This window comes from Pteropus medius, unplaced genomic scaffold, assembly GCF_902729225.1.
Source record: "Pteropus medius unplaced genomic scaffold, Ma_sr-lr_union100, whole genome shotgun sequence".
In the NCBI taxonomy this organism is placed as follows: Eukaryota; Metazoa; Chordata; class Mammalia; order Chiroptera; family Pteropodidae; genus Pteropus; species Pteropus medius.
In genome coordinates this window covers 12,341,458-12,369,264 of record NW_024349800.1, presented here as the reverse complement: position 1 = coordinate 12,369,264, position 27,807 = coordinate 12,341,458, and the positions used below count along the sequence as shown (strand labels likewise).

Below are 27,807 nucleotides of genomic sequence, written 5' to 3'. Positions count from 1 at the left end.
TTAATAAATTAATAAGAAACTTCTTAACTTAACAAATATAACCAGATAGCTCAGATAAGAATAGTTAGTGAATATACATCCCTGTGGAAATTTTTACAGTTAGGTGTAGATATAGATGTAGATATAGAACTAGATATAGAGATGCATGTATAGGTACATATAGTTAGATACATCCTTGTACAGGTATAAGGATAAGAATAATTGGTGAGTTAGTATAGAAGGGAGGTGAACTATTTCTACTTCCTTCAAACTAATATTTACAAAATATTCACAGGATATTATTGAAAAAGCTTCTTGGTTCAGTAGAATCCTTCTCTATACTGATTTCCCTGTTGAGCAGGGATGTTTGTAATTTATATTAATGAGTACAAGAGTCTTTGCAGATTGTAGTATTTTGAGAAGTAGCAACTAAGCAAACATACAAATTAAAGAATCAAGAGCATCATAAAATGTACTGCTTCATAAAACCTACTTGTTCATTTATTTTGACAAGTGTAGTTTAATTTAAATTATTTATGGTACTTTGTACTCCAGAAGTAACTGTAATGTAGTGAATTTTGTTAAAAATAATGAAGTTGAAACCAAACAAGCTTTTAGTTATGTTTGTGTTAAAGATTAGAGCAATTAATTTATCTTTTCTCTACCATTTTTACAGGCAAATTCATAGTATTTTCTTTTTCTGTTCAGAATTTCAAAAGTCACCTGAGTTCCTGCCAGTACTGTTACAACTTACACCTTAATTAAATGAATTCTTGGGAAATGAACCTCTTTCATAAACAATCCTTATTAAACAAAATTTCTCATAAATCCAGTGATTGTAGGTGCTCACTATTCCACTAAATTACATTGTTCTTGTTAAAGTTTATACATTGGTAATTACATATGATAAAAAGTATTCTATCATGGATGTGGCCGCATAGTGTAACGGCTTGCATGTCTGTTTTACACACAGAAGTTCCTGGGTTCATGCCCTGGTGGAGCTGTGGTCCATAGTCTACGGCCATGCCACCCTAAACAAGCCTGATGTCTGATCTCAGAAGCTAAGGAGGGTCAGGCCTGGTTAGTACCTGGATGGGAGACCACCTAGGAAGACCAGGTGCTGTAGGCATAAATAATAATTTAAAAAAAAAAGTATTCTCTTGAACAGACTCTCCTTTTTGTTATAAAGTGTCCTGTGATAGAAAGGACACTGATTTGGGCATTAAATGAACCTGAATTCAAATCTTGGTCTCTTCTATGCCATTTAACCTTTCTTTCATCTGTAAATTGATTAATTCTTTCTAAATGATAATGTTTTTGAGAATATTAAATAATGTATCCAAAGCATTTTGTACAGTCCTTGGCATTTAATCGGTGTCCTTTCTATCACAGGACACTTTATAACAAAAAGGAGAGTCTGCTCACAGTGTTGGTTGTTATTATATTAACTATTGTTAACCTCTGCAAAATTGTGAAATTGGCAAAGTTGGTCTTTATATCAGCTTCCCCTTTCAACACTTCTCTTGTGTTATTTTTCTTGTAGTAATAATTACTCTGTTCTCTCTTTATACCTCCACCCCAACACACACACACACACATACACACACACACACACAATATTCTGTACCATGGCCTCCTTGAATACTAAAAAAGTACTTAATCCTTCTTACTCCTTCCTCAGCCTGTTTCTCTGAGAATTCTGTACTCAAGGGGCAGAGAATTCAAGAAGTGAGTGAGTAATCTGTGTCTTTTCCTTTTTAGCCTCTTTTAACATTGGGATCTGCATGCTAGTTAATATTTAATTATAATATCTCCATATATTCTCTCTATGTTGTATTGCTATATTTACATGTCCCAGTAGTTTGCTGATAATGAAGAATTATGTAATTTGAGCACATATGTTTTGTTATAAAATTGTTATTAAATAAGGTTATGTCTCATATAGAAGACAACACATCTTTGGAAGGAATAGGAGATTGATGTTACTATATGTTTAGCAGTAATATTCATTTTTCTCCATTTCATATTATTTTTCTTATGTATTTGATAGACTTTTTAAAAGTTTTATTAATTGCTGGTATCACTTAAAATTAAATTTTAAAAGTACACATATTAATAAGGTTCTAAATACATTTTTCAAGACACAGAATTTTTTTTCTTTTTATGTATTTGTTTTCTTTTTGAGGTGTGTTATTAATATCTCATCTGACAGAAGTTTCGATAGTCATACAGTTATTATTAGGAATGTAAATGACAAAACTTTATAAAAGCATAACAATCATTCACTTTATTTCTCCTTCATGAAAATATTAAAGCACATAAATGGTCTGTGCTTTCTAGTATCTTTCAGAATTACAAATATGTTAAGAAATCTAATTTGTATGCATCAGCTTTCATTCCTATGTTTGTGCTGGTTTTAAGTTGCAGCGCAGCTTTTAATTGTGAGGTTTTAAGTTCTGCCATTAAAATTTACCCTTTTTACTAAGAGGGTTGAGTGATAGTTTTTGATTTACTTTAGACAGTTTAGACAAATTATATTTAAAAGAGCATAAAGATACACAGAGCATTTCCTGATTCAGAGAAGGTCAAAGCATCTTAGTTGCCTTTTTTGAAAGTTTTACCTTGAATAACTAATGATTCTTTCTACTGTATTGACTAAACCTCGCTTAAGACATAGAAGCAGGATGTCAAATTGCTCTAGAACGACTCCTTTGAAATCATTGGCCAAATGACCTTGACAGAATAGGAAACAGGATATTGTATATCTTATGATGTTATATTAAAATCACCTATATGAAGGATTCAGAGAGATTACATTAGTGTCTCCAAAGCTGCTTATATTTCTCTTTTGATTACTTCTATGTTTATAAAAGTAATGAAAATTCTTTGCAAACTACTGGAAAATTTGTTTAGAGCTTTGACCATAGCAAAAGTATAGTAGAAATTTTGCAGACGGACGTTTAATTAGATCAAGGGAAACCATAAGATGGATAATTCTGGTCAATGATGAAAGTTGAGGTTACAGAAATAGGTTTGTGGTATAATAACAACAACAAAAATCTCCTGGAGACTTTTTAGAAGCAGCACATTAACTAGGGATTACAAAAATGAAATAGAATTAAAATTAATTCCTGAAAAAATATGAGATATCTGTGTAAAGCAGTGAGAAATACATTTCAAGAGTTTAGAGATATAAGAGAAAACAATTTAAGCTCTGCTTGTCATAGATTGTTGTGGTGGGCCCATGGGTCCTAGGTTAGAGGTGATATCAGAGACAAGGAAATGGTCAGATCATGAAAAGTCTATGTGTCATGCTATTAAGCAGGAATATGTCCAATCAGAGTTATTTTTAGACTAAATAAATTACTCTGGTAACATTATTTGATGGGGATGATATCATACCAGGAAAGAATTCAGGAGACAACAGAGACCATCAGGGTTAGAAATTATGTGGACCTTTTAGGCTTAGTTTACCCAGGCAGCGTCAGTTGAGACGTAGAAAACACTATATATTTGAGAAATGGTTGAGATTTGAACTGAGAGATACTGCCAAATTACTTGGATGAGAGTGAAAATTGAGATGTGGATTAAAAATATTCTTATTTTATCTGATGATTTTAAAGAAGATAATCACCAAATGTTGCTTTTAGCATCCATGTGATATAGTGAGCAAAGATAAACGATTAGATTCATATTTCCAGAAACATTTATAAACAAAAGGAATAGTAGCTTAAAACAAAAACGTAAATTAAGACAGAATAAAAATTTACTTTGATCAACCTTAAAGGCACACGCTTCTGTTTTCTCTATGATTTCGTAAAGATTTATGAAGTCACCCAATTGTTAATGGCAAATAACAGCTGCTATTTTTACATATTCAGGAATTTTTTTCTTTTTTGCAACCTGTGATAAATACTGGCAGAACATTATAAAATGACAAGGGTGCTAAAAGTGCGAATGAACTGGCAAACATGAGGTTCCGTTATTTATTTTAATCTCACTGAAGCCACAGTTCTGAACTATAAATATATTAGCAAATAATTTTATTGGCATGTTTTGTGTTGTTGTATTTGAATATAAACCTACCGTTCTAAGTTAACATAACATAGTTGCTAAGTTAACATAAATATTACATGTTCTGCTGTAAGGATACTGATTTAACTTGTCCATCCTGCAAAAGCAGGGACTGCCTTAGGCAGAGGTGTCACATGCCAGAAGTCCCTCTCTTGTGCCTTTCCGCAGCTCATTGCACAACTCTGCCCTGGCATTGCTGTGCTGCCACTGTCTACTTCCCTTGTGTCCTGGGAGCCCATGAAGGTGTTTTCTCTATCTTTCCTATACTACAACATAACTTTGTGTCTACTTTATGATTTTTAGATTCATTCTCAATTGCTGAAAGAAATTTTCTAGTTGTGCTATGATAATGAGAAGGTCACGACATTTTGAAAGGACTCCACGTTTTTGTATCTAATTCAGATAAACCACTCTCTCTGTGCAGATTTTAGACTCAGTAGGAGGAGGGTGATATCAGTATGGATTAGTAAAGGAAGTATTTGGAAGCAAGTAGACCAAGAATCATTGCCCCCATTGTGAGATAATGCTTAGAGAAATCTGATTAGGAAGTTCTTCATAATATGTAATGCTGCTTAGATTTAAATAATTTTATTTTGATTAGAATGACATTAAGTGCTGATATATAATAGGTAATGCCTAAGTTTTTGTACCTAAGTCTTTATTCTTAGAGTAATTACCAATGGATGACTGATTACAAGGCAAAAACATTAAAAAAATAGAACCATTTTTTCTTAGTTGAAAATAATGGGAAACATTAAATTGTCAGACTATATTCTCTTACACTGTAGGCGAATTTTGTGACAAGTAAGTTCTATTATCCCGGTGTGTAACATCAATGCCATAGATCAAAAGGACACTTTATAATTCAGTACTGTGATTCTAGAATGTCTCATGAAAACTACTAAGTCTCAGCAAAAAACTCTTGACCTTTATGGCTAAACACCTGGTCAATTTTAAATAATCTAGGATGACATTTCTTGGAATAGCTTCAAAATTCTAATAAATGAAAGAATTAAAAAAAATATCTCTTTTAAAAATTGTCCTTGATCATCCTTTGATCAAAAGTCCCATTAAGAAAAGAACATAAAAATTACAAAGTTTCAAATCTATTTTATTATCACATTTCTTTTCCTGAGCAAATGTAAAAATTATGCATTTCGTATCACTATAAAAAGAAACGAAGATCTCCCACTAAAAATTACATCTAATTATAAAAACAAGCATTTTCAGAAGAGTAGTGGTAAACCAGGGCATACAGTACACTTCAATTCTGTATTTCTGACATTTATAAGGATGACAGACAAAGCAGAAATAAAACGTTATGTGTTTTCCTCAAAAAAAAAAAGCTGGTGGGTTTAATTTTATTCCGACCAGCCGTGACAGCAACCTTTTTAAATATTGAAAAAGTGAATTAAAGCTTCTGCAAAACAGTTGCCATATAAATTTCCTGAACCACTATCAATTATATATGAAGTATCAGAAAATTTTCCTGGCCTACTTGGGATAGTTTTTAGTATGATGGAAATAACAAATATTGGGTGCTCAGAGCTTACCAAAACCTCCCAGAGAAGATAGTTGAGTGTATACCTCAGCCGATCCTCCAATCAAAAAAGTTGTCTTCAAGATTCCCTTTTTATTTTATATTCTCACAGCATTTTGATGATAATTATATATAAACTTAAATTAAACTCTTATTGGGTCTCTACAATTGTGTTGTCTGATAGAACTTCCTCTGGTGATGAAAATATTCTGTGCCCGCACTGTTCAGATTTGTAGCCACTGGCCATATGTGGTTATTGAGCACTAGAAATGTGTCAAGTGCAGTTGAGGAACCGAGTTTTTAAATTTATTTCATTTTAATAAGTTTTAATTTAGGTAGACACATGCGGGTAGTGGCTACTGTATTGTGCAGTAAAGCTGCTAAACGTGGAAGGTACTTTACTCTCATCCAAAGAACTTAAAATCAGCCAACAAACCAACAAAAAAGACTTCCCACGTGGTAGGGAAAATGAGATATAAATACGTATGTAAATAATGTGGTATAATACAAGTCAGAATGTTGTAACTATTTAGATATACCAGAAAACCAAGAAGATATTGGAGCAAAAAGCGAGACAACACCGATTCTAGTTTGTGTTGGAGGAGCAGAGTTTGCGAAATTAGTGGAACTGTAGACAAACTTTAGGTAGTACCTTTCCAGTTGGACCTAATTTACGATGGCATTCCAGATAGAGGGAACTTTGTGAACAAAGTCAGGGCATTGGAGAGTAGAGAGCATATCATGTCACGAGTGAGTGATAAGACTTAGCTGAAGGATCAAGAAAGAGCAGCCTTGAATATTGGCTAAGGTCATCACATCAAGAACCTAAACAGGGTAGGCAAAGAAGTTCTTACTTTGTTGACAGAACGGAATCTCTAAAGACGTAGGGAGGCCAAATAGGAGGTTGTGAAACTGCCCAGAAGAGAGGTATGAAGGCAGAATTAGAGTGGTGGAAGTGGTAAGAACGAACACGGAGGATTTGAATTTCTTGGGTGCGTTCTCCTACATTTGCTCATATCAAAATAAATGAGGATATAAAAGTCTATCTCTTCTTTCTGTGCAGGCTGTAATCTCAGCTTGGTACCAAATTATACTTTATAAAGGTATATCGTTAAGTACCAATCCTAGGCACAAACAGGTGAAAATTACAAAATGTCTAAGAATCTATAACAGGATTCAACTCTTTAAGACTAGTTTTAAAGAGGAGGCGTTAGATGTGAGCAGTTTTTCACTATTAGATCACACTATTAGATAATGAATGGATGAGAGGAATAAAAAGGAAATACAAACTTTTTCTTTTTTTCTGTGAACTGATTTGAGCCTGATTCTGTCTTTATAAACGGTGGGAAAACTTTAAGGCCATTTCCATGAATTTGTTTTGATAATTTACTTTTGAATCAGAATTTTAAGGGTAGTTTAAGTAGAAACTTCAAAATATAAGAGCAAGTTGTATATGTAAGGAACCATTTCTCTTTATGTATGGTAGTTACAATTTTTAAACTTGGTAATTTGCCTATTTACAGTTATGGCCAAGTGCATGAATTCGGTGCCATTTACAGATTTGGCATATGGGATATATTCAGTTTAAAATTTGTAAATATAACTTTAAAGTGTTCAAATAAAGAAATAAAAACTCCTATTCTTTAGTAACTATCCTAGTTAAAACAAAAAAGATATACGTGACCACTTACTTGTAGATTTTTATCAAACTGTTAGGGTGTTTGTTAAGAATCTGTTGTGTAATGAAATTGCTAAACAGGATGTCAAAGAACTACCAGAAATTGTACAAATATTCATCATATCAGAAATCATACAAATGTTCAACTCAAAGTTTCAGCTTGCTTGAAAATACTCTGATATTGAACTGGTGTTTTTTTCTTTTTTCCCTCCTGCATAAATATTTCTCATTGCCGTGCCTAAGTTTAAGAGAAGTTTCAAAACAGTATGTACTCTTAAATGTGCTCATACACTTTAAAATTTCACTCCCAAGTTAATATCACTAGTGTTTTTCATAGTATTAGAAAAGTTCATTCTTCATATACTCTGGATAAATGTTGGAGGTAGAGGTAGAAGGACTTTGTTTTTGCCAACTGTTTAAACATGCAGTTAAATCACAATTCACACTGGTTCTCTGCATATCTTCTATATTTTTGTTTCATATATTCTTTGGCTTGTAAATATTTACATGAGTTTTTAATATAAACAAACTCCTAGCAGACTTACGATGATTATAGCAGTTTTATATTTTGAGTATGTATATCTCACACTCTAAAAACAATTATACAGTTTTTGTTCCTAATCAATGTTTTCATTATTCGCAAAATACTTAAACTTTTCGTTTTTAGCTTTTGTTTTGATTTAAATATATCCTTTCATTAACATTTTACATATTGTTTTTAATGTCAAGAATAAAATCATTTTCTTTCTCTTTGGTGAAAGATTTGTACATACATGTTACGGTTTCTGGTTGCCCTCTGTTTTTGTTAACTTTAATCTTAAAGCTGAAAAATTTTCTCTTTATCTTTCCTTCAGTAATTTAATTCCACCAGAAGAGATTAAATATGCCTTATTTATATTAGCATATAAATTAATAATGATTCAAACAATTATTTAACATATAATAGAAAAAAAAAGCACTAAGTGAATTTGCAAATCCAGTTGGCCACTGCTTGTAACTCAGATGCTGATAGCTGTGTTTCTAAAGTTATTCCTCTCATGTGCATAGGCTAAATTTAAATCTATCCTGGAATATAAGAAAAATAAAGGATGGCGAATATTTGCTAAAACAGCAGACAATCTGAAAGGATTAAAATGCTTTAATCAGACAGAAAAAAAAGGCTTTGGCCACTTGATTAGGGCTGATTTCCACCATCTGCTTATACTTACTGAGGATCTAGCCCTGACTGAACACTAATTTGTGCACTTCCTAGAAATTGAAATCTCTCAGCAAGCAAATTAACAAGAGCAGGGATTCAGCAATAATGGAGCTCCTCGGCTTTTGTTTCCCTCTGACAGATGGACAGGGTGTGCTCAAATTGAATTCAGCTTTAATTGCATTGTGCCATTTAAAATTTTATCTGCTCCACAGATTTTGTTTACAGGTTTCAGGATTCCAAATCTTTGGAAGTTTCCAGTACTGAGCAAGATAAAGAACATTGTAATTCGGTGTGACTGGGAGGTGTTCATTACAACTCCTTGCCCTGAAGGGTAGCACATTAAGAAAAGGAATTAGGTTTTTTTAAAGTCTGGGGCAAATGGGAAACAATTCAAACTTTGCATATGTTCAAATATTGGCAGCTCATAAATAAAAGTAATCAGAAATGCTCTGTATTTCATATCTAAATGAGAAAGCAATTTGCCTTGTTTCAATTAAAGCATTTCAAACTTTGCCTGTTATCAGTCTGTCACTTGGAACCGCACACTCCTGAATTCTAGAGATAAACTTTTTTTTATAAATGAATCATGATATTTTAAGATTACTTTGAGTTTCTGCTTGATTGACAGTCTTCAGATAGAACTGACTTATATGAACTGTTCTTTTGAGCAGAGGTATAAAATACTAAATCATTTAGGCATGTCCTAAACATTCCTGTGAATCTAACCCTGAAGATGCATTTGTTACAAAATTGCTTGTCAATCTACAAGCATTTCCTCATAAATCTATGGCTTAGTAGGTACTAAACTCTGACAGTTCAGGTGGCAAACAGAGATCCGGAAAGCTTGAATATACCATCATAAGATTTGATTTGCACCCTATTTATGTGAAGATTGAAGACTTTCAGCTATTGAGCATCTTGCCAGGAATGACTGAATTTGCTTTACATAAGGCAGATAGATGGTCCAGACCGTGGAAGTTGGGAGAGGGAGGGCTGCATGGGAGAGAAGGAGCGGAGTTCTCCAAAGTCTAGAAGATGCTACTGTGTGCTACTCTGTAAGTTAACAGGTGTATAATGTGCACTGAAAAACTTCTTAACATATTAACATATTTTATATACTTTAAAATACTTAGTTTCCATTTGTCATATTCAGTTGTGCTCCATCATTTCCACGTACTTGAGACGAATTTGTAAACGATGTGCAATGTCTCCTCCGACACGGCACACTGCACATTCGTTTATTATCACAGAAATCTCCTTCTCAAAGGGACTTCTTAAATTATTAATAATAATTAAAATGATCAAAGAGCAATATCTGAGTACCTCGAATTAGCCGCTAAACTCCACTAAAATACCATGTGGTTTTTAGATAAAGCGGTTTCATTCTAGAAAACAAACTTACATTTTATCAAAAAGGATCATTTTAATGTTTTTCAAAGGTCTCTGCTAAATAAGGATTCCAAATTCTGGTTAAGTAATCAAGTGTGGGTGTTGTAGAGAACATCGCAGTTTTATAAAGAGCAGAAAAAAATCTCTCCTGATAATTCTTCACTTGCTGTACCTACTTTACAGACAGGAGAAAAAGTGTCTATTTATAAAAGAGCAAATGTTATCGTTACTGAACAGATAGCTCAAAGATCTGCAAGGAACTCCATTTTATAATGTTTAGCTTTCAATGTTTTTAAACAGGGCTTCTTCACTGAAGCCAACAGAGAAAGCTGATCTATACAATATACTTGTTTCTTCTCATGTTTTCCCCTTGTGCTTTTCAAATTGTGTTTATTTTATTCTTTTTAGCACTCTGGCTGTGTCAAATTCCGTTTCTCAGCTTTCTGCCCCCCTTCGCTTCCTTGCTGCCTCTGGAAACACCTGTACTTTAGTTACTTTCTCAGATGTTATTCATAGAAAAGATTGCATTTGTTTACGATCATAGCATGTGAGAGCTGCATGGAACCTTGGTGCTAATCTAGTCTAAGTTACTCTGTTTACAAATGAGGACACTGAGATTCAGAGTTAAAGCGACTCAGGTAAGGCTACCCTGTGGGTAATTGGAAAGGCCAGAATTAAGACCCAGGTCTTATGAATCCCTTATCAGTGAAATTTCCGGAAACACCAAAGAGTTCATGACTCTGACCCCACCGCCCTCAACAACTATTAGTGCAGTATTCACCGAAAATATAAAGAGAAAAATACTCATGAACTGAATATTAATGAAAACAAATAGAATATATGCCTATACAAAAAACATGTCCAATCAGGAATTTTTTCCATCAGAATATGCAGAAGTAATGATTTCTCATCACCAGTGTTTATAACGCTTACTGTATTTACAACTCACATCTATATTTTTCTTTTTGGCCTTTCCAACATATATTCTGGGCTTAGACTAGAAGCATGTATGTGCAGATTCATAGGCTTCATGATTTGGCAGTCTTCAAAGCCATAGGGCCAGATTTGAGCCACTTTTATTATATTGGGGATTCCATCGTAGAGGTGCCAATTGGGGTGCTGAATAAACCTCATGTTCTGTTCTTGCCAACACGATGGTTGAAAGCCGGTATGTGATATCTGTCTCGAGTTTATAGTCTGGTACAATAATGTCATTGCCCCATGTGGCAAATGGTGTAAGCTATTGTAAAACTGTTTGTCTATGTGATTAAGACATTGCTGCAGTGTGCAGCACCAGCCAATTACTTTTTTAATTTAATTATAGCAGAAAAAAGAGAATAGCATAATAGAAATTCTTGTCATAGGGAATATGTAAAATGTAAATTGAAGAGCCATGAAAATTTCATGCATTGGCAGCCTGATTTGTTTTTATTTTCGACTTGTTATAAAGACGGCATTTATTCAATGCCATAAAATAAGACATAGTAGCATTTAGTAATTACTTAGTTCTACATCAAAATAATTATATACAGTATGCACTTGTGATCCCCTCTGCTACGTATGAATGTAAAAATAAACACTTCAGGGCCTGTATCAATTTTTACTTTTAGACAGTGTAAATAAAGCTGAATCTTCAACTTTCAAATTAAAACTGATAACCTTGGGCATTCAAGGCTTTTATAAAGAAAGAGGGGAAAACTTTAGCTTGCCTCAAAACAGGTTGTGTCTCTGGAATGCTTCTGGGACTAAAGAGATCAATTAAGTGTGTATAAACAAACAGTTGGAAAAAAGCTACTAAAACAACAGAGGAGAGAGCTCTCTATTGGGCTCCAGGGGCCTGGGGGAGTGAAGTTTCATTAACTGGATCTGAAGTCCTATGGCCTTCTATAAACAGGCATTAATTAAAGAATGTAAAAAATAAAGTTTCAGACCTTGCAATATGTTAATGATCATATGATTCAGGGCCCGGGAAAGGAGAAGAGCAGCAGAGGTCATAAAATAAGCATGAAGCATTTAATATGAGTGCTTGGCAGGGATTTCTGCAAATTAGTTGGTTATTTGCTGGTCCAAAGCAAATTAAGGTGATTTTGCTTCACTTGCTAATTTTTTATGTGCATGCTTGGCAAAATGTTTTTCACAAATGGATGAAGGTTATTGTTAATGGCATAATGAGAAATATTAACATATTTAAATAAACCCCAAAATTCTGACACACCACGCAAGCATGCAGTTTTTATTTAACACAGACGTCAAAATTCTATTAGGTCCTGAAGATGATTTTAGATGAAATTATGAAAAATACCCAAGTCATAATGTTTAGCATTATGAATGCACCCTAAGAACTTTTTTCATATGTTTGTGCATGTGTTCTTGAATAAAAGTTATATATAGCAACATCATTTTAAAATCAACTTACATAGCTTATTTGCTTCATAATGGAGAGGTGAAAAATAAAACAGAAGTCTACCTCTTGAGTAAGATAATAAATTTAAGAGCGGTTTTCAGAAAGGTAACTTTCTTTTTTGAAACTTTGGGTTTAGTGACATACAATCTGCTTTCTTTCTTTACTTATTTTTATTTTAATTTTGATGGGGATAAATTGTTCTCTGCTTATGTATTCCTGTTTGGTTCCCCTTAAAGGTTTCACTTTTTCTGAGTACTCGATGTGGAGTTTAAAAATTGAAGCAACCTCTCTGAGAAACTCTTTTGAAATTACAGTGAAACTGTTCTGTCACTTTAATTACCATGAAGTTACACAGAAGTACCGAATTTGGCAACAGATCCTTCTGTAGAAGGTGGTGCTGGAGTAGGATGCTACTATTGACATTGTTCTGTTACAGCAATTTTAGATGGACAAATTGCAGTTGAGAAAATTTCATGACTCGGTAAAATGAGCAATGATGACATCTGTGGATGCGGGTCTGTTCATATCTTTGCAGAGCCTTTAGGGAAATAAATATCTCGGAACATTCGGTGAAGTGAAGCTCACTCAATAAATCAACCTGACACAATAACACTTCTGGCACATGAGCCCTACTTCTCCCCAGCAACACCTACCCCTCTGTGTTCCTGTGCTACCAAATGGTGTCTCCCCATAGGCCTTTAAATCAAATCATAGCACACAAATACAGTGAGAATTTATTGGGAATTGGTTTTGTTCGGCAAAAACATTACTTATTAGATGAACTGAAATGATAATAAATTTTGACCCTTTAAGGACTCAGCCAGTTCAGGTGATGCGCTGGTTGGTGGAAGGCCTCTACAATTATCTGAAGAGTATCATCTTCCCTCGAGGTGTTTTAAGTTTTTTTAGGGTTAAATTTCTAATTCTCAGCTTAATTTTTGTTCTTGTCACATGACATTTATCACCACAAAACACCACATTTTCGTTTGGAAATCCTTCAGGCTGAAATTGGGACATTTGTTAGTAATACCTAAGGTTAAAAAAAAGCTGAAACGTGTGCATGCGTATATGTGTGTGAGTTGAAGCAGCTTTGAGTGAATACAAGATAAGTATAAGGTAACTCAATAATGACAATATACAACTAAAGGTTTCTACCATAATTAGTAGAATTATTATATCCGAGGTAAGAAAGCGAGAAAGAAATAAATGTTCATTTTTTCCCCTGGGGGAAAATAATAACTAGTTTCTATTTTCATTTTAAATTTATTTTATTAGAAGTAACAGTTAGCAAACAGGTTCAAGGAGGAGGAACCAGTTTCCTATCTGTAAATATCCTTGGATTCCCTTGGGAAAATAAAATATTTTTCCACAAAGCAGAGTTTAATGGCGATTTTTCTAATTAAATACGTTTATATGAACTATCCAGCTTACAATTTAGTATAATGTAATATATATATATGTATATGTATATACATACAAAGTGTGTGATATGTCTCTGTGATTTTCTGCTTTATGTGATTTTCTAATTAATCATAGCCCTTATAATTAGTTTGAAATATAATATTTCCTATGTGTTTACCTCCTAAGTGAGTCACTTTTTATAATAAACATGCCTTGGGAGATGTTGTAAATCTTTCTGGAAAGAATGTTTGAATCTTATATTATTAGACTGAAACATGTTATGGCATTTCCAGTGAGAATTACTGATACTAAAAATTTGGTAGTAGTTCAAAAGCTTTGTCACCAGCCAAATTTGTAGAAGCGATGGTATAATATACCATGTGTTACTAAAAATGAAAAAAAAGTAAATCAGATTTTTACAAGAACCATAGATAGTTTTACCGGCTTACAGTTTTGATCTGTAAGGAATAATTACCTGAAAAAAAGCTCAAGTAGCATTCTTTAATTTTTTACTACATTCTGGTACAATAAGACAAGTAACATTATTTGATGTCCATTTGCATGAAGAAAGTAACAATATCCTCCCAAAATGAAACAATTTTGAAGTCACTTGGAGAACTAGGAAGGTTGATGATTATAAAATCTGAAAGCCGAAAGGGCTTTTCTGAAATTTTCTTGTCCAAGGATATTATAAGGCATTCCAGAAAAAGAGTTGCTTGCCCCTGTCTTACAATTTGTGAAAAAAAAACAAAAGTCTACAACCTTGCTTGGACTGTTCATGTTTTCTAATACCTTTCTTAAGAAATAGCTCCTTAATGTTTAACCTGATTTCTTCCTACTATAAATTATTCATTCAATAACTAGCTACCATGTAAGCACCTACTACATGCCAGTGACTCTGCAAAGCTGTGTATATGTATTTCTGAATTTGATCTAATAGTCTTGTAGGACAGATATTAGAGTCTCCATATTAGAGCTGTAAAACTGAAGTTTGAAGAGGTTACATGTCTTGATCAAGATTGTAAGTCATGGAAGGCGAGGAATGAATGTGTGGCTGATTTCAAAATCTGATTTGTTTTGTTCTTTGTTTTTTTTTTTTCTCAGTAGCACATACTGCTCGGACCATTTATCACCCGGTGTCAGGCATTATGCTCAGTACACATAGTGGTGGTGAATGATATGATTTCTTTAATCTATTTGGAGAAATCTCATTCTGAATAACTGATTTCAGTGTAATGTGAGATTACTATGGGATTATGAACAAAAGGTTACCAGCTCTGTCTTGGAAAATGGGAGGCCTTAAAGAGGAGCTGGGAATTGAACTTGGCCACGATGTAAAAGTAAAAGGCAAAAAGAGCAAGGAGTCAAGAAGATAAACACGGTACAGTGTGGGACTATCAAGAAGTTCTGTAAGTGAATTGTATGGGATTTAGGCTAAACATCAAGAAATGAGGCTGTTAAACTGAAAGTGTGAATTCAAGAACCATAGATAGTTCTGTCTTTACAACATTCTTTAAGTACTTGAGGCCCAATTATCTTTATCTTAAAAGACCTCATTCCTTTATGTTCTGATAATTTTTCTTGGTAAGTGGAGAAGCCAATCTAGGCATGTGCTTCTAAATAAGAAATAGACTTTGCTGAAAATAGTGATATTATCTCCTTTCATATTCTTTATTTATATTACTCAGTAAAACAAAACAAAAAAACCCATAATATTAATTAACTGGGAATTCAAAGAATGTTTTGTTTGATTCACTAACATTTCCTTTAGCCATTTATGGCTATGGTTTTAAAACACTATATTCTAAATATGTTATTTGCTAGCAAGGTTTGAGATATGGTTAGGATTACCTGGGGAAAAAAAGATCTTTGACTCTTACAAAATGAAGGTCCCCTTTAAAGGGGATTACATTTTTTGTTTTCTGATTTTATTTTTCAGTTAAAATGATAGAAAACTAAGATTTTTGTTTTGAATGTCAGTTAAAACTTTAAAAAATTAATATAAGGAATTCTGCCTATATTTACCTTTTAAAAGTGGTTGTTCATGATTATTTTTAATGGCAATTAATAGGTAAATAAACCTCTGCAACATGATAGAATATCTTGATATAGAGACACCATGTCAATTTGTCATTGTTGATCAATCCTAGCCCTTGCAAGACCCCCTTTTATGGAATGTATGAAATTGTGTATAAGCTTGCACTTGAGAAAGTGGTAAAGGAACAGTGAGTTCGAAGGCATAGAGGAATCTGGATCATTGAACCTCTGGTTGTGCAGGCCAACTCATTAAGCCTCTGTTTACTAACCTCCGAGATGAGTAGATAGTAAGCATGCATGGGCTTGAGCTCACATCATGCCTTTGCCACTGATTAGCTCTGGGACTTGGGGGAAGTTACTTCTCTAACCTTTTGTTTCTTCATCTGTTAAAAAAAAAAAAAAGAGGATAATAATTAGATCTATTGCACAAATTATGGCAAAGACTGAGTTATGATATGTAAAGCACTTAGCAAAATGCTTACCTCATAACAAGATATCAACATATTTTTAAAAAATTATTATTAATGGAAATGAAGAGGTTTTAAGACCAGAAAAAATGTCTGGGTTCCAGTACCATCTCTCCTATTCATTAGCTAGATATATTTGGTATGACCTTGGTCAAGTTCTTTAAACTTTCTGAGACTCAGTTTTTCCTCACTCAAAAAGAGATCTTATGGGATTGAGAAGTAAATTAAATAGATGCTCAGATGGTTAATTTGTTTCCATATACCTTTTAGTCAAAAGCAAGGAATCAGAATGAGCAAGGAATATGGGTAGAGGGAGACTGAGATGGGAAGCTTCCCATCCTTGGTGTCTTGGGACTCAAAATTAATTCAGATGCTCTTTCCTCTTAGAAAGGCTTTGAAGAGTCTCCTATAACATTTTTTCTTGAATCAGAAAGATTTTGTTAGCCAGCTTTTGAATAAAAGTAATAGAAGTTCAGTTCTTCCATTAATAGGTATTCTGATGTCGTCCTTCCTAAAAAAGTTCAGCTGAAAGATTTGTGTGTCTTTTGTGTGTATGTTTACCACTTATTTTAGAAGCTTTATTTCTTTTTATAACTTTTTTTCTGCCTTGTACTTAATTATTTCCTTCTACATCGTTTTGGAAATCAGAACTGAATATACTGTGAAACCAGAACTGAATATAATATGTCACTTAGTTAGAGAAATTCACAGGGCATAGAACTTATTGTAAATGGCACCGTGCTGGGTTGTATAAGAAATGTGAAGAACTATTAACGTGGTTCCAATAGTATAATCTGGTAAAGAAGCAAGATCTGCAGGATAAGAAGTTAAGTAGAAAAATAATTGAAAGGAGAAAACACAAGAAGAGTTACAAAGACAGGCAGAATCATGTGCCAAGTGAGTGATAGAGTTAGAAAATATTACTGAATGGAAGAGACGGTAAGCTCTCCATGAGGTGGTTTGGGAAGAAGGTGGTGCTACCTGGAGCTAGACTTTGTGATCCTAACCTAGACTTAGCTGTTGAATACGTAAAATAAGCAAACAGTCCTGGAGTTCTCTGCTTCTCTACATGCTTAAGCTTTGATTGGGCAATGTTCATTTTGATGAAATGTAATTGCTCATCAAAATATTTATAAACCCATTTAAATCTAATTCATTTGGAAGGTTAATACTTTTAAGAATAGTTTCACACTGTTATTGTTATAATAAATTATCAAGAAAATAAGATTCCGTATTAGCATAGGGAGATAACATGCATTCATCTAATGTACACCATTGTTAGATGTCCAAAATAGAAAGTGGATTGTTTAAGACAAAGCAAGCGCACATGGAATGCTTTTATGTATAAGCATTGAGTGTCAGCCTAAAGAATAATCTAGATCAGACCAGAGGATGATCACTATAATTTGCTCCAGCTAATGTTGACCCATTAATTGTAAACAAACAATATGCAATGTTGTGATGACTGGAACTCACTGTCATGCAAAGTTTCAGTCAGTTATTTGATTTTTGGTTATTTTTAGGCAAAATAATGAGTCATTTGAAGACATAATAACATGAGGTTTGTTTGGCAGATTCTATGTTCATGTTGTTGATGTGGATTATTTAGCCTATACTTCAATTACCAGGGGCTCTATGAACTGTTTTGTAAATTTAGAGATAGTTGCTTTGATCTGGCCATAGAATAAAACGTGAACACCTAACTAAACAACAACTAAATAGCCTTTCATCTTTCCTTCAAAGCAAGAAGTAAATATAATCATTGCAAAGTAATGCTTTTCTTATTTCTTAGATTTTGACTTCCTTGATCACCTGAAAGTTACTGACATTAGTTTGATTTGCAAAGCCAGTTGTAGAACTTCTTCCATGCAAGAGAGACTGAATTGAATTAACTATATTTTTCAGTTACACTTTTTGGTAATTTTCATTATAATTCTTTTATTCTTGTGGTCTTTAATGCTTAAGTTTTTGCTTTTAGCTTTACACACCACATAATAAAGGAAAAAAAGTATTCCCTAAATATAGCATCCGAATCACCAAATGTATATTAAATCTCCATATCTATGCATTATGACAAATATCAAAGAGTAAACCTGTAAATCAAGTCAGTAAAAGAGTTATCTTGACTCCTCTTTTTTTTTCAAGCTTCAAAATTATGATTTTTGGTCCAAAAGAGGCATTTTAGAATTGATCCCATTGGTTTAGTGGAACGTTTAGAGAAACGTCAGTTAAAACCTATTATTCATTAAGCAAATCCATGCAATGAAATCACTAGAAGGTATATATAGGTTCGACTAGAGCATTCATTTGTTTTTCTTTTGCACTGTAAGAAAAAAAAAAGTCTGTTTCAAACCCTATTTGTCCCTTATCTCTGTTTGTTCAGTTGTTTTTAATATCACATACTGAAAGAATTTCAATAGCAGTTTCACCATGAAGTCATTTGTTATCCTTCAGCAGGCTTTTGCCTACTGAATTGTAAAGCAGTTCTGACTATTTGCATCCTCCAGATGGAGCGGCATATAAACACTCCCAGATATTTCTGGTAAGTATGAAAAAATATCTTATTTGTCCTTTCTGTGAATAAATAAGAGAATGTCAAATTTTATAGACTAATAAATTTGTATGCTGGCAGTGACATTGAATCTCTCATGGCCTACAATGTCACAGACCCTGAGAAACACAATTTTTTTTTGTTTCGAATGAATACTAAGTCAAATAGAAGCTCAATAAAAAGCCAGAATTTGATTGCATTGTTTATGTCTGCCCAATATTCTAATTCAGTTGCAATTTGCCATGAGGAAATGCAATTTACATGTTCCTCAGGTTTATTGCACAACAATCACTCACATATCCATGCTTTTATATGTCAGAGAGAACTCAACTAATGGGTTAAAATGCCCTTTAGCGTTAATCTGCAACAGCTGCTCCCCTCCCCCCAATTTAATGTTAATTTTTATAATATGCTCTTAGAATTGTGGAAACATGAAGTGGGAAAAAGCAACATAAATACCTTAACTTTTATGTATAAAACTTTTGATATGTGTGTACATTGACTTGTATGCACACATGTGCATAGAGTACTTTATATGGGATAAATCGAATTATATCAGTTCAAGAAGCAAACCTTTATGCACCTTTCCAATTTAGGATTAAACTTGTTTCTTATATTTAAATTGATATGCATAATGTAGGGTGTCTAATCTTCATATTCAGTTAAATAACAAACCTCTGCAATATCAGCAGTGATTGACAGTTTAAAACTGCTTTTGCACTTGCCAGTTTTCATATTACACCTTCTAGCTTTTTCCTGAATTAATCTCTGCATTGTGATCAAACAGAATAACATCATATATTTTACAAAGTAAACAAGATTAAATAATTTACAGATAAATATGTCCATGAAACCCTGAGAATTTAACTTTCTTACTTTATCACTGTAAAAAAAAAAAAAGTCTTGTAAACTGAATACAGCCTGATTGTTTTCCACTCCAGTTTTCTGAAGAAAGATTTCCAATAAGTAATACATAATATTTTTTCTTTCATTGGTGCAATTAAAACAGAACTTGGTATCATATCTGTCAACATTGATCTGACTTCTGGAGAATGAATTTCCCAAATGAGTTTTACTTGAATGAAAGTAAATCTGCAATATAAACATTTAAAATCAATTTTAATAATACTTAAAAATGTTTATAAGGCTTTGTAAACATATGATCTATTTAAGTTTTTTTACAAAAGCATGTCTTTATGCATTGTCCCCAATTATGACATGTCAAAAAAAAGAAATTCCACTTAGGTTCATTATTTCTATTACCTTTTATTAACTAAATATGTTGAAATCCTCTTGATTTTTTTCAAAAGTAGCCTTTCTAAAATTAAAAATAACCTATATCTTACCTTTTACAAGCAGATACAGAGGTAGAAAAAGTGAGTGTATAGCAAGGAGTAAAGTGTGTTATGGTAGAAAGGACAAAGATATTTCTTTATACTTATAGTTTTTAAATTTGGAAACTATTGCTTGGACTCTAAATTCTTTGATTCAAGTTACATGTGTATATATGTATGTGAACAAATGCAGGTGCATGTGTATACACATATGTGAACAAATGCATGTGCATGTGTATACATATATAAACACACACACATACCCATACGTAATGCCACAGGTGTGGCCCAGCAGCTGATTGTAGAGCCAGGTAGACATACAGTCTGTGTAGACTAAAAAAATGTGTGAATTGCAAAGAACATTAGAGGGTCTCTAATCCAATCTCCTCGTTTTATAGATTGATTATCAGATTGATTCCCAGAAAAGTTAAAATGGTAAAGCCTGGAACAGATCTCACAGCTATGGATTCTAAGTCCTAACATCTTTCCTCCATACTGTCTCTTTGATTCTGGCATTTATTATATCAATGAATTGTTTTGGAAAGTTTTAGTGGTTTAACATTCAACTTTCTGCCAAAATACAATAACAGTTACTATATATATTATATATATTAAACTTACATATATTATATGTGCAGTGTAATATATTATAGGTGCATGTGTACACTATATATTATAATACACTATACATACTGTATAATTACCAGTTTATGTGTCATTAAATTCTAGACACCACTGTATCACTATATTTTTAAAAAAAAAAGTTCAAATATCCTATTTGAAGCTCTTTTCGGTTATTAAGTCTCCCAAACATTTATCTTTTGTTTATTGACATGGGCCTCCCAGATTTCCGTTCTTTTTCTTCAACTGCAGTAAATTTGGCATTAAAGGATGATATTCGATCTTTGCTTCCTTTATAGAGTTGCAGGAAAGTCAATGAGAATTTTACACAAAAATAAAGGATAAGCTATGGCCCCGAAGTACTCCTATAAGACTGTAGAACAGACCCACAAGCCTAAGTTCAGTGCCTGCTAAGAGGTTCGTGCTAAATTTAACATTGCAGAAGAGGTTCCAGCTGTTGGCTTGATATGAAGGAGGAGAGCTGCTTTTATGACTGATTACTGTCCTCGGGAGAAGGAGGGAAGTGGAGCGGTGCTCCATCTCCAATCCACAGAGTGTTCTGCATATTCTGTGGCACTGATTTGAGAAGGCTCATAACTTTGATGGTCCCCTTTCTCAGTTGTCATGGCTCTAGGCTTTGAAAATCCTAAGACCTGGTTTGGAAGGAACAGGAACATGTATAAAGTGAGGTGCAGGAAACACTATAATAAAGTCGAATTACTGTTTTTAAATTTCACACTGTTAAGTCACTTGTGGTTTGTAACTCTAGCTAAGGTAACACAACTAGACTTTATTTGCCAGCTGTACCTAGAGATCTTGGTTTTATGTTTTTAAAAATGTCATCTATTCCTTCAATCACTTGTAAGTCCCCTGTAATCTCTTTTTAATGTAAGCACACTGGAGTTTTCCCTTTTGTTTGCTGCCTTTGCATTATTTACTTTGATCTGCTGTGAGAAAATCTGAAAGTGTGTTGTCCTAAATGCTAGCATCTCACCAACAAGATTTGAGGCCTTGTAGTTCGCATTGAAGAAAAAGGCTCTTGTGTGAAGACGCAGGTTTTGTTTCGTTCTGTCTCCCTGGTGGGAGCCTTAATTGCGTTTTCTCTCTCTCACAGTGGCTGGCTAAGGAGTGCCTGCCTTCCCTGCTGATGCTGAAGTTTTCAAGCTCTATTACTCTGTGACGGAGAAAATTCCTTGGTCCAGGAAGAAAAGGGTCAGATTAAAAAAAAAAAGGGTTTAAATAAGTATTGTCAATTTACCATGCACAATCAACAAAAAAGAAGAAGAAACAATAGAAAAGCTTAATGTTTTTTTCCCCTGAAATTCTTGTAGGAGTTTTATGTAACCCAATTTATAAAATATCAGATTTTAAATATCATGAAGGGGCTTAGTCTTCAGGGCAAAGAGGTTAAACTTAATGATAACCAGTGAACAAAAATGTTATTAATTTGTGTCCTTTCTTAGTGTTCTTTCTAAGTCAATCTATATATGCGATGTGACACACACATATATATATATATATACACACACATATATAAATATGTATATATTTATATATATATTCAAGGATATTTCTGGAATTAGGATTAACTGTTGACGTGTATGCCATTTTCAGCTAAGTTATAAGGATCTAATTTTATTAACCTTTTCACTTCCTATTTTGAATTTCTGAGCATTCAAACAATATGCTGGTGTAATTAGATTTGAGATGAATATTTTAATTTTCTTCTCATCTGACAAAGTACACTTCACCGTAACTGGCTTTGAAGCTATAGCTCCCATGTCTACTTCCACTTTCTGTATTTTTCATCCTAATAGGATGGATACAAGGCAATAATAGCATCTACTTAACAGTTTCAATTTCAAAGTGTCTTAAATATGGAAGCTGTATTGATCTGCATTCACAACAATGTTTGTTTATTATTTGAGGCTTAAATGTTTTTGTGTGCATATACATAAACTGTGGTTTTTAAAACCAATGATATATAACTATATCAGTTATTCCAACTGATATAGACCGCTCAAGCATGTATTTTATTTTGTAAGGCCTTATTTTATTCCTATTGCTTACTCCTAAATCTTGCTATGAATTGAGTATTATCTTGGTTCTCTATTGCCTTCTTAATTTTTCCATTTATAAGTTAGGATCTCTTCTTTTTCTCTTCTCCTATAGCTTCCTTATATTCTCACTTGCCCTGTTTCAAGCTATTATTCACCAGTGCCTGACCTGCCTCTTATGCTACTTCTTGAATGGTCTGATCTTTGCTACTTGTCTGTCAGTGGAGAGGAAGACTATCCTGTACAGAGATAGCAGTGGGATTTTGTGATGCATAGTTGGATGGGCAGTGGGAAAATTCATGGTTGGAAATATAATGACATGGGATTGGATGGTTGAGAAGAAAGCAAGAGAGAAAAGAGATGTTAGGAATCTGAATATGTGAAAAGAAGGAAGATGCTGAGAGGAAAATGTGAAGATACCTTTCTAGAGGTTGGGATTATGGATTTTAGCTCGGACCATACTCTCCCATTAGTAATCACTGGGCCTTTCAGGCTTTGTGCAATGAGCTGAACCCAGTCAACAAAGTCTTTTCAGCTATATTGAAAAGCAGTGATCCAACACATGAAGTGAAAACATCTCCTTGATACAAGACTACACACGGCTTTAGGAACACATTAACATTATAAGACAGATATGATTGTCATTAAAAACAGCATCAGGAAGCCTGTGTCTTGCTTTATTATCTTCAAACTGGTTAGCAATCTAAAAAGAACCTTTTAAAAACTAATTTAAATGCATAATATACTTTTGAACACTGGGCACTTCTTTAAGTTAGTTTCAGGATGGTAATTTTTAAGTGTTTACAGCATTGACATTTGGGTGTTAACAGGGTTTTTTGTTGTCGTTGAATGATTCACTAGCAGATGATGTAGAGAGACATCTTTCCATAATTTTGTTCTTCCTAATTATTGGAGCAAATGACAAAGAAAGATATACCAGGCATTCCCAATAATTTTGAGGAGTATATATGTTTGAGGATTCAAGAGCTAATTGTACCCTTATTAATTCTGTGGTTTAGAATATGTGCTAGAACTATCAAAATAGAAAATATGGAATGAATTGCATTTTTAGAGAGTTCAAAGGACTCTGTTAACATTTTATGTCCTTTAAATCCCTTTACATGTTTTTATAAATACTTCTCAAAGTTTCTCCTTTTTCTATCTTTCATCACGTTACTTAGAACAGATCTAGGTAATTCAGCAAGTGGCTATCCTATTTATCAGCACATTCTATTACGGTAGAAATTCTGTATGATGAAGGTTAAGGAGCCTGATTTTTTTTTTTTAAATAGGTCAAGAAATGGATCAGAAAATCTGCAGGGGATTTATCTCTGTTTCTAGTACTTCATAATGACAAAAGTTCCTTTGGCTAATGAGCATATCTAGATGAATTTAAATATATAGAGAAAAGTGTAGAAGAGGACAGTAGACTTCTGAGAGAATTGATATAATGACAGTGATCAAATCCAAAAGATTGGAAATAGTTTGAAAAGTAAAAAGTGACAGATAGCCCCCACTTTGTTCACCCAAATACACTCTATTTTCTTATCAAGTGGATATAAATCTCATAAACATAAGGGAAAATAAACCATTTTGTGTACCAATTCAGAACTAAAATTATGAAATTCCTGACAATACTCTAGTCTTAAAATTTTCTACTTTCTTTCTTACAGAGAGGTAACATAGTTGTTCCACTTTTATTCTAGTACTGCATTTAACCATTTACTCATTTTCTACGCATTGACTTATTAAAACACCATTTACTGAGTACTTATATGGGATAAGCTCTGCTTTGCCTACAAATTAAAATTCTAGTAGTCGAAAAACATTTTAAACATAACAGATTAGGAATCAGTGCAAATATATTTTTTACATATAATAAATTGTTCATTTATTCAGATACTTTAATATCACCATTATAAAGCCAAGTATTGTGCTAAGGTATATGTCACTTTCAAAAAGAATTTAAATTCACTACATTGTTGTCCTTAAGTTTTTACTACCATGCTGATAATTAATTTAACTTCGGGTTTTATTATGTTGCTTTGGGCAGTCTATACTCCATCTTCCAAGATAAGAGCCAAACTTACGTTAGTCAGTAAATATAGTACAGTTAATATCCTGATTCCATTTGTATACTTCTCAAAAGGAAAAATAATCATTCTTAAACAACCTGAATCACATTTTCTGTCTTTCCTTTATATTTTCTTCCAGTTCGTCTTCAAATGCTAGCTCCAGTGACACTCTGTAAAACTTTTCCTGCCCAATCTCTCTAAGAGTTAAGTATATCATAGAAAGATATTTAAATTTCGGTTACTTCATTTATAATCTATTGTAACCATTCATTCTTTTGTGCCCTTTCTACTAAAGGTGAAGAAATTGGAGGGCAAGTACAATCTGTTATCATCTCTGTATTCTGGTTACCTGACACGATATCTGAGCCATAACAGCTCAGTAGATATTTTTTGAATTAATTCAGTCCTCCTAGAATTACTATTTAAATTCTTTCATCTTAAATTTTTGGGTCCTCTGTCTATCCTTTGATAGGAAAATATGAGCAGAGGTCTTCATCTTGTTTTTATCTAATATGATACCAACTAGATTTCATCTATTTATTGTCTGTAGGAAAATTTAAAATTCCATTTCTAAGACTAAATATGAAAATTTAGGTTCGGAATAAGAATGTAAATTGATAGTGGTTAGCTAGTTTGTATTATTTTTTGTTGGTCTTTTGTTGCCTTTTATTTTTTCATGAAGCGATCTCTAAGAATCAAATTTAGACTTTAGGTACCTCTAAGTTTCGCTGTCAGATACAAAAATCTCTTATGTGTCCTAATCTTTCTGGTGATATTGTTAACTCCTTTCTGTGTGCATGAGAACATGTGTACTTATGTGTGTGTACGTGTGTATGTAGCCACTCTTTGTCTTCTGAAGCTATGCCTTAGTTCTCTTCGTTCCCATCTCTCACTGTCAACCCCTGTCTCTTACTGATCCTTCTCGTGATCATAGCTTGAAGGCTTTTGAGAAGGTTTTGTTTGTTTTGTTTAATTTTGGTAGAGGCAATCCTAATTCTTGGAAGGAATTAGAAAAAATAATTTTGACTTCGGTTAACAAATCCATTCTCCTCTTCTCTCAAGCCATGAATTATTAGCCTGAACTGATAATAGCATGACCTGATAATACATAATTTTACACTATCTAAATTTCAAACATTCACTAATAACTATCATAAATAAATATCTCTTTCTTTGATTTTCTAAGATGTTTGATATGAGAAGGAAACTAAGAAATTTAGCACATGGTTTAGTGCCTACCATAGTATACACTATGGGGGAAAGGAGTTGTACCTAAATGACTAAAAGATCCTTGTCCCTTACTCAGTGACTTTTATGGGAGATTTATAACTATACTAATAACTCTAATACAAAACAATATCGGATACATATTTTACCAATAATATAAGTAATTAGGCACTGAAACAACTAGAAAAATAAGAAAATGAACATTTTGTTTTCTAATGAAATGATGTTTAAGATGGGCTTTTGAAGAATAGAAGGAAAAAGAATGAGTGGAATATGTCCATTTCACCTAAAATTTAAGAATCTGATGATGATTGGTTTAGATGTTGGGGACATATTTTATTGAGTAATGAAGGTCTTGTTGAGAAATTGGTACTTAGCGTGGTAAGGAGTGTAATACTATTGAAGCTTTCTGAAGATGGTATGATTTGATTCAGTTCAATATATATATGTATATATATATTCATAAGCCTTTTGTATAGTCTGTATCGGAAAACAGAAAAAAATAAGGAAATGCTATAATAAACTGAGGTTGCCAGATTTTCTCTCATAGACATTTTGTTCAGTCCAGACAGATTTTTTTTTTAACCATATGAATTAGGGGTTAAATTTAGAATGGGGATTTCAAACAAAAATCATGAGTTGTACATCTAACAAACTGAGATGTATGATGGCATGTCAACGATTTTATGGAGGTGAGTAGTGGTTGCCTCCCTTTTGTGGGACCTGTATGCAGGTTCACTGTGGGCCCCACAAGGTCTGGTTGTTCCTGCCTAATTTTTGAGACATTTGAATTGGTGGTCTTTATTATAACTTAATGAACAACTGAGAACATATAGTGAGAGTTTTAACTTATTATACCAAGACCCTAGAAAATAATATTTCTAATAGAACTCTGGAAGGTCATTCATTAATTAAATAAAATATAATTTCATGTTTATTTTTTCTTAATCATTGTATTTAATTCTGCATTATTAATAATAACCACACTCTTAAACTGAAGACTAGTCTAAATTTCTTACTCTTAGCCATATTTTTAAAATACATTTTACTACTTAGTGAGTGGAATAAGAAAGCAAAACAGAAAAAGCAAAAAACATGATTTGACTTATCTAACAAGATTTTTTACTTTACAGAAGTAAGAGTATGAGTAAGAGGGGAGTAAAATAGAAATATTTTTTCAATAGGAGCAATAAATAAATTTTGAAATTTTAGCCATATTATAACATTGATAACTATTAGCTCTACTTGTAGTAAATTGTCAATAAAATGTGGTGTTCACTATTTCATAGCCTATTATTTGTAATATCCTCCATATTTTATTCAGATGTTTTATATCAGCAATACATAAAATAACATACTTAATCTAAAAATTAATTAAGCTCTTTAGAATCCTCCAAAATACAAGTGATACTGTCAGTGTGAAAACTTGTTGCAAGTTATTTTTGCCTGATCATAAATAAAACAATGTTAATATCCTATTAACTCATATAGCACAAAGAAGGAATTCTACTGTGCAACGTTGCTGAGCTTCTCTCAGTTCCCTCAACTTGCCAAGCTCTTCCTAATTTTAGGTCTGTCTTTGGATATGGTGTTTCTTTTATATGAAAGTCTCCTTCTTCTTTCCCTTTCCTGTCTAACTCCTTTCAGGTCACAGTTGAGCTATCACAACCTCTGTGCATCTTTCCCCTACCTTTCTTCACCAGGCTGGGTTGAAAATGGAGTATGTAATGTTTTATGGTTTACAGAGTCTTTTAACATATACCATCCTATTTGAC

At 33.1% G+C, this 27,807-nt stretch overlaps 1 protein-coding gene and 1 pseudogene across 1 annotated transcript in view; both read left to right on the top strand.

Moving 5' to 3' along the window:
- DACH1 (dachshund family transcription factor 1) overlaps nt 1-27,807 on the top strand; it is a 383,360-nt gene that overhangs the window by 51,698 nt on the left and 303,855 nt on the right.
- Nucleotides 993-1,108, top strand: LOC120622529 (uncharacterized; annotated as a pseudogene).